The following is a 14,064-nucleotide window of genomic DNA, read 5'->3' as shown; positions in this document are numbered from 1 at the left end:
CCACTCCACTATGTCTCCCTGTCATGGCTTTACCACTCCACTATGTCTCCCTGTCATGGCTTTACCACTCCACTATGTCTCCCTGTCATGGCATTACCACTCCACTATGTCTCCCTGTCATGGCATTACCACTCCACTATGTCTCCCTGTCATGGCTTTACCACTCCACTATGTCTCCCTGTCATGGCTTTACCACTCCACTATGTCTCCCTGTCATGGCATTACCACTCCACTATGTCTCCCTGTCATGGCTTTACCACTCCACTATGTCTCCCTGTCATGGCATTACCACTCCACTATGTCTCCCTGTCATGGCTTTACCACTCCACTATATCTCCCTGTCATGGCATTACCACTCCACTATGTCTCCCTGTCATGGCATTACCACTCCACTATGTCTCCCTGTCATGGCATTACCACTCCACTATGTCTCCCTGTCATGGCTTTACCACTCCACTATGTCTCCCTGTCATGGCATTACCACTCCACTATGTCTCCCTGTCATGGCTTTACCACTCCACTATGTCTCCCTGTCATGGCATTACCACTCCACTATGTCTCCCTGTCATGGCATTACCACTCCACTATGTCTCCCTGTCATGGCATTACCACTCCACTATGTCTCCCTGTCATGGCATTACCACTCTACTATATCTCCCTGTCATGGCATTACCACTCCACTATGTCTCCCTGTCATGGCATTACCACTCCACTATGTCTCCCTGTCATGGCATTACCACTCCACTATGTCTCCCTGTCATGGCTTTACCACTCCACTATGTCTCCCTGTCATGGCTTTACCCCACTCTTCCACCAAGGCACCTGCAAGTTCCTTGAGGAGGAGATGCACTGCAGTAATTAATGCAGCTGGTGGCCACACCAGATACTGACTGTTAATTTTGATTTTGACCCTCCCTTTGTTCAGGATCACATGATTCAATTTCTGTTAGTCACATGTCTGTGGAACTTGTTCAGTTTATGTCTCAGTTGTTGAATCAGGTTATGTTCATACAAATATTTACACATGTTAAGTTTGCTGAAAATAAACACAGTTGACAGTGAGAGGACGTTTCTTTTTTTGCTGAGTTTACTTATTATTTTCACTCACCTACTTTTGGTGAAAACATATCTCTTCATTTACCATATGAATGTGAGTGCATGCAACATAATTCAATACGGAAGATATATGCTGTATCGGCATGGGGTAAATTGCCTGATTGAGGGAATAACTGTAGAGATGATCTCCATGTTCTGTATATGTCCACAGAAGTTTGATTTGACTATACATTAGTGTGTGTCTATGAACGAGAAGATGCAGCTTTGCCAATCTATAATCCCAGTGCACTGTTATTGTTTATGTGTTGCCTATCAATTGTTGAAAGTGCCTGTGGTGATCAATGTGCTTGTCTCAGTTTATTCAGTGGCCTGGGCCCAGATTCACAAAACGTCTCGGATTAGGAGTGCTGATCTAGGACCATTTTTGCTTTTTAAATCGTAAAGAATAAGTGATTCTATATCAGCTCTCCTACTCCGAGACACTACGAATACGGGTCCTATTCATTACACACAGCAGCCTGTTGAGAGAATGTCCTTCTGCATCGCCACCAGGAGGTGTCACTAGTGAGCACAGCCTCAGATCCTGTTGAATGTAGTCACCTCTCAGCCTTTTTGTATGCGATCTATTTACTTGAACCCATGATACAGGCTCAATAAACAAAATGACCTTCAAGCTAGCTGTCAGACCTCTGTCTGTTGCATATCTCTCTCTCTGCAGGTTTTCATCTAGATTTTTCTTAGTTATATTATGTGCCCTGCTCCCAGTGTTTTGTGCAAAATAAATAAGGTTATACCTTCAGCGCTTTTGATGTCACTGTTGGTTTAGTGGTTGTTGCCCAACATGTTTGCAATACACTGTAAATGCTCATTTGGATCTGGTGATCCCATTCTTCACACAACACTCACAGCATTTCATTAAACAGCAACACCAACACACAAAGTTGCCATTACAGTTTCTTCCTAACACTCAATTTTGAACATTGTCATCCAGAGATTAATATAATTGTCATCACCACAGCTGGTTCAATTACTAAATTAATAGATGATAGTTCAGGAAAATATTATACCAAATTGTTTTAACTAACCTTCACTCTGCGTAATGTGACATTTGGTAAAAAATAATAATAATTAAACTCTAAATAATACAATAAATAATACATTTTTGGAAAAGGCCATGTCAACATGTACTGTACATTCCAGTTGCAGTTGTTACCACACAGCTGGTGCCAGTCTTGTGATTTGGTGAGCTCTAGGACCCTGGGAAGACCTGACTTCTGAGGGGACAGTGGAGTGTGTGTCTGTCTGAAAAAAAATCACACAGCTCACAATGTGTGACAGTCACTGCCATACACAGTGATAGAGTGAAAGGAGGAGGGTTGAGAGAGATAAAGGGCATCCTCTCACATCTATCAGGGACTTAGACACTATCCTGAGGGAAGTGAAGTGATCAACAGCTTCTACACACCATCTCTTACACTAGTGTCACTCTGTTACCACAGCCTGGTTTGGACCAGGGATATTCCCTCTGGAGTACACCTATAATAGACACTGAACTTCAAAACCTCTGGACAACCCACTCTGGCTACCTCTACCTGGAACCCTCACCAGTGTGGAACTTGTCCTGCTCATCCAGTGGAAATACCCACTGTAACTGGTCTACTAGGACTTTTTCAGGTCTACTCATCTGAGGTTTCCTCACTAAAACAACCCTTGGGATATCCAGAAAGTACGACTCAAAAAAGTATTATTTCTTTCTTTGAATTGGACTGGACATATCATCTAATATTATGGGTAGGTTATGAGACTTATTTGATCATTTTACACATTTTCATTCATTTTCCCATCTCCATAACATACAGTACATCCGCCACAGGATGCATAGCTAACAGGTGTACATTCTGTTAGATGCACTGTGCACTTTTACATACATTGTAATCACTTGAACGTTTCATCACATTGTCATTGACGAGCTGAGAGTTGAGGGAACAAACTATTTTAAGTTATTGTTTTTTGGGGGAATGGGTTTTCTGCTTCAGATCCATGCATACTGCAGTTATGTGTTTCAAAGTGAAGGTAATGTAAATGTCCAATGTATGTCTAATGCGTAAGAAATTACTTCTCATCTTTTCAGTAAAATATAATTATCCTGAAGGGAAATATAACAAATGTTTCTTATATTCCATCTATTATCACTCATAATACACAGCCTTACCAAAAGTGTGCCTATACATCCATATTTAGCTACATTTCTAGTCAAATATCCATGTACAAAATTTACTAAATGTATTCACATTGAAGCAGATTTAACTGACTTCATCTCAGTGTGTTTCCCAGTTGACAGTAGCTGTGCAGTGACATATCGAGCTGACATGGCAGGGAGGAGATGGAACCAGAGGGATAGTGAGGGGGACATCGGAGGGACAAGCATGGGTGACTCACGTCTCTCAAAAAAAAGTGCTTGTCTGTAAGAGCCATTGAACACAGGTCACTGGCCCTTCAGTGTAAAACATACTGGCGCCGAAGGGTAGGGCTGCCGTCTTATCAGCTCTCAACCAATCATGCTATTTTGTTTGTGTTTTTGCATTGTTCATAACTTGTTTTGTACATAATGTTGCTGCTACTGTCTCTTATGACCAGAAAAGAGCTCCTGGACATCAGAACGGGGATTATTCACCTCAAATTGGACAAGGAGTTCTTCTTCAATGAGTCGGGATATACTGCAGACACCCGACCAGGACCAGATCCCCGTGATTCACTGCAGAAGGAAACGTAGAGTTTGAGGCAAAAGATCGGGGTGCCCTCGAGGATCAGGCAATGAGTGGCTAATCTGCCCTTGCCTTCCATTCTGCTAGCTAACATTCAATCACTGGAAAATAAATGGGACGAACTGAAAGCACGTATATCTTACCAACGGGACATTAAAAACTGTAATATGTTTCACAGAGTCTTGGCTGAAAGACGACATTAAGAACATACAGCTGGAACAGAACAGACACTCTATCGGCAAGACAGAACAGCAGCCTCTGGGTAAGGCATGGGGCGGAGGCCTATGCATTTATGTAAACAACAGCGGGTGCATGATATCTAAAGAAGTCTCAAAGTTTTGCTCGCCTGAGGTAGAGTATCTCATGATAAGCTGTAGACCACACTATCTACCTAAAGAGTTTTCATCTGTATTTTTGTAGCTGTTTACATACCACCACAGAGTGAGGTTGGCACTAAAATGTCACAAAATGAGCTGTAACCCGCCATAAGCAAACAGGAAAACCCTCATCCAGATGCGGTGTTCCTAGTGGCTGGTGACTTTAATGCAGGGAAACATAAATCAGTTTTACCGAATTTCTATCAGCATGTAAAATGTGCAACCAGAGGGAAAAGAATTCTAAACTTCCTTTACAAGCAAACATTACTGAACTACAGGTCTGTTTTGCTAGCACAGACTGGAATGTGTACCGGGATTCTTCCAATGGCATTGAGGAGAACACCACATCAGTCACTGGCTTTATCAATTAATGCATTGAGGACGTCGTCCCCACATTGACTCTACGTACATACCCGAACCAGAAGCCATCGATTACAGGCAACATTTGCACTGAGCTAAAGGTTAGAGCTGCCGCTTTCAAGGAGCGGGACTCTAACCTGTAAGCTTATAAGAAATCCTGCTATGCCCTCCGACAAACCATCAAACAGGCAAAGCGTCAATACAGGACCAAGATCGAATCGTACTACACCAGCTCCGACGCTCGTCGGATGTGGCAGGGCTTGCAAACTATTACAGTCTACAAAGGGAAGCACAGCCGAGGGCTGTCCAGTGACACGAGCCTACCAGACGAGCTAAATAACTTCTATGCTCGCTTTGAGGCAAGTAACACTGAAACATGCATGAGAGCATCAGCTGTTCTGGATGAATGTGTGATCATGCTCTCCACAGCCGATGTGAGTAAGACCTTTTAACAGGTCAACATCCACAAGGCCGCAGGGCCAGACGAATTACCAGGACGTGTACTGCGAGCATGCACTGACAAACTAGCAAGTGTCTTCACTGAGTCTGTAATACCAACATGTTTCAAGCAGACCACCATAGTCCCTGTGCCCAAGAACACTAAGATAACCTGCCTAAATGACTATCAACCCGTAGCACTCACATCTGTAGCCGTGCTTTGAAAGGCTGGTCATGGCTCACATTAACACCATTATCCCTAGACCCACTCCAATTTGCATACTGCACCAACAAATCTACAGATGATGCAATCTCTATTACACTCCACACTGCCCTTTCCCACCTGGACAAAATGAACACGTATGTGAGAATGCTATTCATTGACTACAGCTCTGCATTCAACACCAAAGTGCCCTCAATGCTCATCAATAAGCTAAGGACCCTAGGACTAAACTCCTCCCTCTGCAACTGAATCCTGGACTTCCTGACGGGCTACCCCCAGGTGGTGAGGGTAGGTAACAACACATCCACCACGCTGATCCTCAACACGAGGGCCCCTCAGGGGTGTGTGCTCAGTCCCCTCCTGTACTCCCTGTTCACTCATGACTGCATGGCCAGGCACAACTCCAACACCATCATTAAGTTCGCTGATGACACAACAGTAGTAGGCCTGATCACCGACAACGATGAGATAGCCTATAGGGAGGAGGTCAGAAACCTGACTGTGTGGTTGAAGGACAACAACCTCTCCCTCAACATGATCAAGACAAAGGAGATGATTGTGGACTACAGGAAAAGGAGGACCGAGCAAGCCCCCATTTTTATCAACGGGGCTGTAGTGGAGAAGGTTGAGAGCTTCAAGTTCCTTGGCGTCCACATCACCAACAAACTAACATGGTCCAAGCACACCAACACAGTCATGAGGAGTGCACGGCATAACGTATTCCCCCTCAGGAGTCTGAAAAGATTTGGCATGGGTCCTCAGATCCTCAAAAGGTTTTACAGTTGCACCATCGAGAGCATCCTGACGGGTTGCATCACTGACTGGTATGGCATCTGCGCCGACCGCAAGGCACTACAGAGGGTAGTGTGTACGGCCCAGTACCTCACTGCCCCCCCCCCCCCCCCCATACGCTGCAGCTACGCTCTGTTATTATCTATGCATAGACACTTTAATAACTCTACCTGCATGTACATAATTACCTCAATTCCCTCGACACCGTTGCTCCCGCACATTAACACATTGACTCTGTACCCCCTGTATATAGCCCCTGTATATAGCCCCTGTATATAGCCCCTGTATATAGCCCCTGTATATAGACCCTGTATATAGACCCTGTATATAGCCCCTGTATATAGACCCTGTATATAGCCCCTGTATATAGACCCTGTATATGGCCCCTGCATATGGCCCCTGCATATAGACCCTGTATATAGCCCCTGTATATAGACCCTGTATATAGACCCTGTATATATCCCCTGTATATAGACCCTGTATATAGACCCTGTATATAGCCCCTGTATATAGACCCTGTATATAGCCCCTGTATATAGACCCTGTATATAGCCCCTGTATATAGACCCTGTATATAGCCCCTGTATATAGACCCTGTATATAGCCCTGTATATAGACCCTGTATATAGCCCTGTATATAGACCCTGTATATAGACCCTGTATATAGACCCTGTATATAGCCCCTGTATATAGACCCTGTATATAGACCCTGTATATAGCCCCTGTATATAGACCCTGTATATAGACCCTGTATATAGACCCTGTATATAGCCCCTGTATATAGACCCTGTATATAGACCCTGTATATAGACCCTGTATATAGACCCTGTATATAGACCCTGTATATAGACCCTGTATATAGACCCTGTATATATCCCCTGTATATAGACCCTGTATATAGCCCCTGTATATAGACCCTGTATATAGCCCCTGTATATAGACCCTGTATATAGCCCCTGTATATAGACCCTGTATATAGACCCTGTATATAGACCCTGTATATAGACCCTGTATATAGACCCTGTATATAGACCCTGTATATAGACCCTGTATATAGACCCTGTATATATCCCCTGTATATAGACCCTGTATATAGACCCTGTATATAGACCCTGTATATAGCCCTGTATATAGACCCTGTATATAGCCCTGTATATAGACCCTGTATATAGACCCTGTATATAGACCCTGTATATAGCCCCTGTATATAGACCCTGTATATAGACCCTGTATATATCCCCTGTATATAGACCCTGTATATAGCCCCTGTACATAGACCCTGTACATAGACCCTGTACATAGCCCCTGTATATAGACCCTGTATATAGCCCCTGTATATAGCCCCCCTGTATATAGACCCTGTATATAGACCCTGTATATAGACCCTGTATATAGACCCTGTATATAGCCCCTGTATATAGACCCTGTATATAGCCCCTGTATATAGACCCTGTATATAGACCCTGTATATAGACCCTGTATATAGACCCTGTATATAGACCCTGTATATAGCCCCTGTATATAGACCCTGTATATAGACCCTGTATATAGACCCTGTATATAGCCCCTGTATATAGACCCTGTATATAGCCCCTGTATATAGACCCTGTATATAGACCCTGTATATAGACCCTGTATATAGACCCTGTATATAGACCCTGTATATAGCCCCTGTATATAGACCCTGTATATAGACCCTGTATATAGCCCCTGTATATAGACCCTGTATATAGACCCTGTATATAGACCCTGTATATAGACCCTGTATATAGACCCTGTATATAGACCCTGTATATAGACCCTGTATATAGACCCTGTATATAGACCCTGTATATAGCCCCTGTATATAGCCCCTGTATATAGCTGCGCTATTGTTATTTACTGCTGCTCTTTAATTATTTGTTTTTCTAATCTCTGACTTTTTTTTTTTTTTCTTTAAACTGCATGGTTGGTTAAGGACTTGTAAGTAAGCATTTCACTATAAGGTCTGTTGTATTCGGCGCATGTGACAAATACAATTTGTTTTGATTTGATTTATTTTCTTAAATAGGATTTTTTTTTTTTGCATTGTAATTTTAGACAATGTCCATAATATATCTGCAGTAATAGTGGAATTATAATGTTTCACAGTATTTCTTACCCACCAGTGTTGTGATTGACTATGATATTTACATATTGATTTCTCCTGCCAGGATGGCATTTGTTGTCAAAATGGGAAAGCTGCTCTGTCATTTCCTGGTTGCCAAAATGTTACTGTTCCCTCAATTTGAGTTTATGTGAGAACACAAGCACTTTATAGTGTAGGGAGTCATTGTACCATCTAAATCGCTGTGAAATATATTTTCAACAACAAAAATATAATGTATTTTCATCTGTTTGAAGTTGGTGGTTCAAAACCGAAAGTAAAAGACTCGTGTCTCCGCCATGTTACTGGGAAATGGGACGAGGGAGAAATTCTGAGAAGTGTTTCACTCTTTCTCCTGTCTAAAGTAAACACAACCTTCTGAGAGAAAAAAACAACGACTTTAGTAAGTCAAAAGGCAAGGATAGATTTCCTATGTGAGTGGAAGGTTGATGTTGGTCAGTGTTTGGATCGAAAGGAGAGCAGACTTACATAACCCTGCATTTATGGGTAACAACATCACAATCACTCAATTGGCCTGGTGCCCCACACCGTATCTAATGTGCCCATTACTATGATCTATTTTGTGTTCCCCAAATCCATGCTATACAAACACACCATGTAGCAAGGAGTAAGGATTATATGTTTCAGACAAACTGTTGTAAGTGCATTATCTGAATCAACTTGTACATCTGTTTTTCTTATCAAAACAGTAAAAATGCATGTATTCTCAGTTCTTAATGGTTTTACGTCCATGTGATCTGGTAGTTTGGCTTGTCCAATAACCTCCAAGCAGTGAACTAGAGGGGCTTCAGGCCAGGGCAGGGATCCCCTTATGACTATAATGCTCTAGAAATGTAATCATATCCAACATTTTACAAATTCATTTGCTTTGTTTTCTTTTTGGCTAAACGTTGTTATTATATTCTATTATATCAGACTGATGTGTTTGGACAAGTTTTTCTAGTCAAAGTGAAATTATATAATTGAGAAAGAATATCAATAAATGTAGACTTGAGAGATGACTCAGGTAAATTTATTGGTGAGTGTTGTGACATGCTGTTGGACATGAACAAAGGTAGTGAGCAACTGAAACCCTCAGGCTTACCAAAAGTCTTTGTTTTCCCTCTCTTATCTTCAGTACACACACATACTGTAGTGTAGTGTAGGATTGGCCTGGATGGGAGATAGTTGCTTTGACATAAACGCAGCTATTCTTACTTTTATCCTAAATGTTAGTCTCAGCCCTGTTAAAGTACACAAAAATACACACTTTTATTGATCATAGTGATTCAGGAGTTGCATTAAAACAGGGTTATATACCCCACCAACATTAGACAACTATACAAAAAGCCCTAAAATTGCAGAAATAAGTCAATCAAATCAATGATGAGAGAATAGTCAGATTAACTGATAATGGACAAAGAGGTTGTGAACCAAGAGGTTGTGGATTCAAATCCCAAGTGAGGACATGTTGAATAATATTTACTGTATAAATGAACATGCGCAATGTAATCATGTATGTCACAGTGTGTCAAACACGTAGGTTGAAAACACTATGTTAAAAGCATTGTTTGTGTGTGTCCCTAACCTTGCCAACAAACAAAGAGCTGTGAATGGATCAGTGCTTCACCAATCAGAGTGTTGATTGGCTCAGCCACAGTAACAAGGTGTGATGTGTAATGATGAAAATTATTTTGGGGGGAAAATGTTTCTTTGGGACCGTCAGGCGACGTCCTGATGCCTGATACACAGGAATGTTCTTGCAACATTCCCATGAAACGTGTCTAGAATATTAACATATCATATTCTGAGAATATGGCAACCATGTTCTGTATATGTTTGGTGACATTTCAAGATCATATCATTTTTGTAATTGTGTTTTTGTCTGTCTAACAGGACATATCCTAAAAAGAGGAGAAAGTAAATATTGCAATGGGGCCTGCTGCTGTAATGATGACTAGTCTTCTGTGAACTATGGAGAAGTCTGGTCCGATGCTGGCTTCTACTCCCAATCGCACAGGGGCCAACCTCACAACCAGCCTATGGGGACCCAACCCCACAGTTCCTGCAGAGGTGGGGGTGGTCACCGGCTCCCAGTCTCAGATCAAGGATCTGATTGGGCTGTTTGCAATGGTGACCCTTAACCTCATCGCCCTATTGGCTAACACTGGAGTCATGGTGGCCATAGCCCGCGCCCCTCACCTGAAGAGGTTTGCCTTTGTGTGCCACCTGTGTGCAGTGGACCTGCTGTGTGCCATCCTCCTCATGCCTCTGGGCATCATCTCTAACTCGCCCTTCTTCGGCACTGTGGTGTTCACCGTGCTGGAGTGCCAGGTCTACATCTTCCTCAACGTGTTCCTCATCTGTGCCTCCATCCTCACCATCACCGCCATCAGTGTGGAGCGTTACTACTACATTGTCCATCCTATGCGCTACGAGGTGAAGATGAGCATCAACCTGGCCATTGGCGTCATGCTCTTCATCTGGGTAAAGTCCATCCTGCTGGCCCTGGTCACCCTGTTTGGCTGGCCTGCCTACGGGGCCCACAGCTCCATCGCTGCCAACCACTGCTCCCTCCACTGGAGCCACAGTGCTCTTCAGCGTGATGTGTTTCCTGCTACCCGCCGTGGTCATCTTCGCAGTCTACTGTAACGTGTACAAGGTTGCACGCTCGGCCGCCCTGCAGCACACACCCACACCTACCACATGGGCCTCGTCCAACCCGGCCAAACGTCCCAACCGTTCTGACTCCATCAACAGCCAGACAACCATCATCACAACCACCCGCAGCCTGCCCCACAGACTATCCCCTGAGATGGCCTTCAGTGGAGGTAAGGCTGCCCTCACCCTGGTGATCATTGTGGGTCAGTTCCTGCTCTGCTGGCTGCCTTACTTCTCCTTCCACTTGCACCTGTCGTTCAGCTCATCCCTGCAGAGCCCCGGAGATGTGGAGGAGGCTGTTACCTGGCTGGCCTACTCCTCCTTCGCTGTCAACCCTTTCTTCTATGGCCTGCTCAACAGGCAAATCAGGGAGGAGCTGGTCAAGTTCCGGCGCTGCTGCTCCTCCAGGCCGGTGGAGCTGGGTACCTCCAGCCACGAGGGCTCCCTGCAGGAGAACTTCCTCCAGTTCATTCAGAGGTCCAGCAACACGGCCGAAACTCGCTCCAGCGGCGCCAACTCCAGCCCCAGGAACACTCTGGACCAGGGGGTCAGGATCCCTGGACAGATACCAGAGGAGCATGGCTAAACACAATGGACAACACACTTCAATATGGACTATTAAGATTGACAGCCCTCTATTCTCGTAGCACCCAGAGTTTGTGACCTGACCAAGACAAACTCTGGGGCCTAGTTAACGTCAAAATGGCCCTGTGGTTTTTCTGATCCGGTTAAATGCTCAGAAAAATACTATACTTCATGTATGCCTCTGAGTAAGGGCTTATTATTTATTGGTATAATGGGATATATTCAGGTAATGTCTCCAACACAAGATCATAGTGTTGTTGTTTTAATGTGAAATATAAAATTATTGTTACAGAATTTCATTGACATTACCCTTTACTGTTGTTTCATTACAAAACTTTATGTAAAAATGTATGATTATTTGATGATTAGTTTGTATGAATTATATGTTGTGAAATAACATTTATTTGAGTTTACTGATGTTTCCAATGAACAGTGAGGAATGCTGTAGGAATACTGATATTTTCACCTTTTACAGCGGCCATGTAAAGGTTCTTATTAACGTTCTATCGATAACACATTATTTAAATAAAGTGACAAGCATCGGTACAATAGTAACAAAATCAATTCATCTTTTCTAATAATTCTATCCATCCTACAGTGAAAAACAATGTGTCATGTGTAAGTATATACAGTTGAAGTCGGAAGTTTACATACACTTAGGTTGGAGTCATTAAAAACTCCTTTTCAACCACTCCACAAATGTCTTGTTTAACAAACTAAAGCTTTGGCAAGTCGGTTAGGACATCTACTTTGTGCAGGACACAAGTCATTTTCCCAACAATTCCAACAACAACAATTCCAACAAATTTTTCCAACAATTGTTTACAGACAGATTTCACTTAATTTAAAATGCACTGTCTCACAATTCCAGTGGGTCAGAAGTTTACAAACACAATGTTGACTGTGCCTTTAAACAGCTTGGAAAATTCCAAAAAATGATGTTATGGCTTTAGAAGCTTCTGTTAGGCTAATTGACATAATGTGAGTCAATTGGTGGTGTACCTGTGTATGTATTTCAAGGCCTACCTTCAAACCCAGTGCCTCTTTGCTTGACATCATGGGAAAATCCAAAGAAATCAAGACCTCAGGAAAAAAAATTGTAGACCTCCATAAGTCTGGTTCATCCTCGGAGCCATTTCCAAATGCCTGAAGGTACCACGTTCATCTGCACAAACAATAATAGTACGCAAGTATAAACACCATGGGACCACGCAGCTGTCATACCGCTCAGGAAGGAGACGCCTTATGTCTCCTACAGATAAATGTACTTTGGTGCGAAAAGTACAAATCAATCCCAGAACAAAAGCAAAGGACCTTGTGAAGATGCTGGAGGAAACAGGTACAAAAGTATCTATATCCACGGAAAAACTAGTCCTATATCGGCATAACCTGAAAGGCCGCTCAGCAAGGAAGAAGCCACTGCTCAAAAACCACCATAAAAAAGCCAGACTACGGTTTGCAACTGCACATGGTGACAAAGAGCGTACTTTTTGGAAAAATGTCCTCTGATCTGATGAAACAAATAGAACTGTTAGGCCATAATGACCATCGTCATGTTTGGAGGAAAAAGGGGGAGGCTTGCAAGCCAAAGAACCTGATCCCAACCGTCAAGCACGGGGGTGGCAGCATCATGTTGTTGAGGTGCTTTGCTGCAGGAGGGACTGGTGCCCTTTACAAAATAGATGGCATCATGAGATGGCATCAATGACCCCAAGCATACTTCCAAAGTTGTGGCAAAATGGCTTAAGGACAACAAAGTGAAGTTATTGGAGTGGCCATCACAAAACCCTGAACTCAATCCTATAGAAAAGTTGTGGGCAGAACTGAAAAAGCGTGTGCGAACAAGGAGGCCTACAAACCTGACTCAGTTACTCCAGCTCTGTCAGGAGGAATGGGCCAAAATTCTCCCAACTTATTGTGGGAAGCTTGTGGAAGGCTACCAGAAACGGTTGACCCAAGTTAAACAATTTAAAGGCAATGCTACCAAATACTAATTGAGTGTATGTAAACTTCTGACCCACTGGAAATGTGATGAAAGAAATAAAAACTGAAATAAATCATTCTCTCTACTATTGTTCTGACATTTCACATTCTTATAATAAAGTGGTGATCTTAACTGACATAAGACAGACTTTTTATGCACAATTGTTACTAGGATTAAATGTCAGGAATTGTGAAAAACTGAATTTCAATGTATTTGTCTAAGGTGTATGTAAACTTCCGACTTCAACTGTGTATATCACTGCAAGGGATTAGAGGCAAAACTAGTATACAACGTCAAAACAGCAACATGGAGATCAAAATGGAAGCATACACCATTAATCAAAAAGGGATACTGATATAGCCTTAATTGTTGTGGCTCGATATGATAACAGTCAGTGAAAGTGCAGGGCGCCAAATTCAAACAAAAATCTCATAATTAAAATTCCTCAAACATACAAGTATTTTACACCATTTTAAAGATAAACTTGTTGTTAATCCCACCACAGTGTCCGATTTCAAAAAGGCTTTACGGTGAAACCAAATCAAATCAAATCAAATCAAATCAAATGTTATTTGTCACATACACATGGTTAGCAGTAACCACACCAAACGATTATGTTACGTCAATACCTAGTCACAGAAAAACACAGTCATTTTTCCAGCCAAAGAGAGGAGTCACAAAAAGCAGAAATAGAGATC

The 14,064-nt window shown here is 42.7% G+C and overlaps 1 pseudogene; it reads left to right on the top strand.

The window, feature by feature from the left end:
* Positions 1–2,394: 2,394 nt before the first annotated feature.
* On the top strand, positions 2,395–12,476 carry LOC115115864 (probable G-protein coupled receptor; annotated as a pseudogene).
* The last annotated feature ends 1,588 nt before the right edge of the window (positions 12,477–14,064 follow it).

This window comes from Oncorhynchus nerka, linkage group LG15, assembly GCF_034236695.1.
Source record: "Oncorhynchus nerka isolate Pitt River linkage group LG15, Oner_Uvic_2.0, whole genome shotgun sequence".
Classification (NCBI taxonomy): domain Eukaryota; kingdom Metazoa; phylum Chordata; class Actinopteri; order Salmoniformes; family Salmonidae; genus Oncorhynchus; species Oncorhynchus nerka.
Note: the sequence above shows the minus strand (reverse complement) of the source record. Positions and strands in the feature narration are given on the sequence as shown.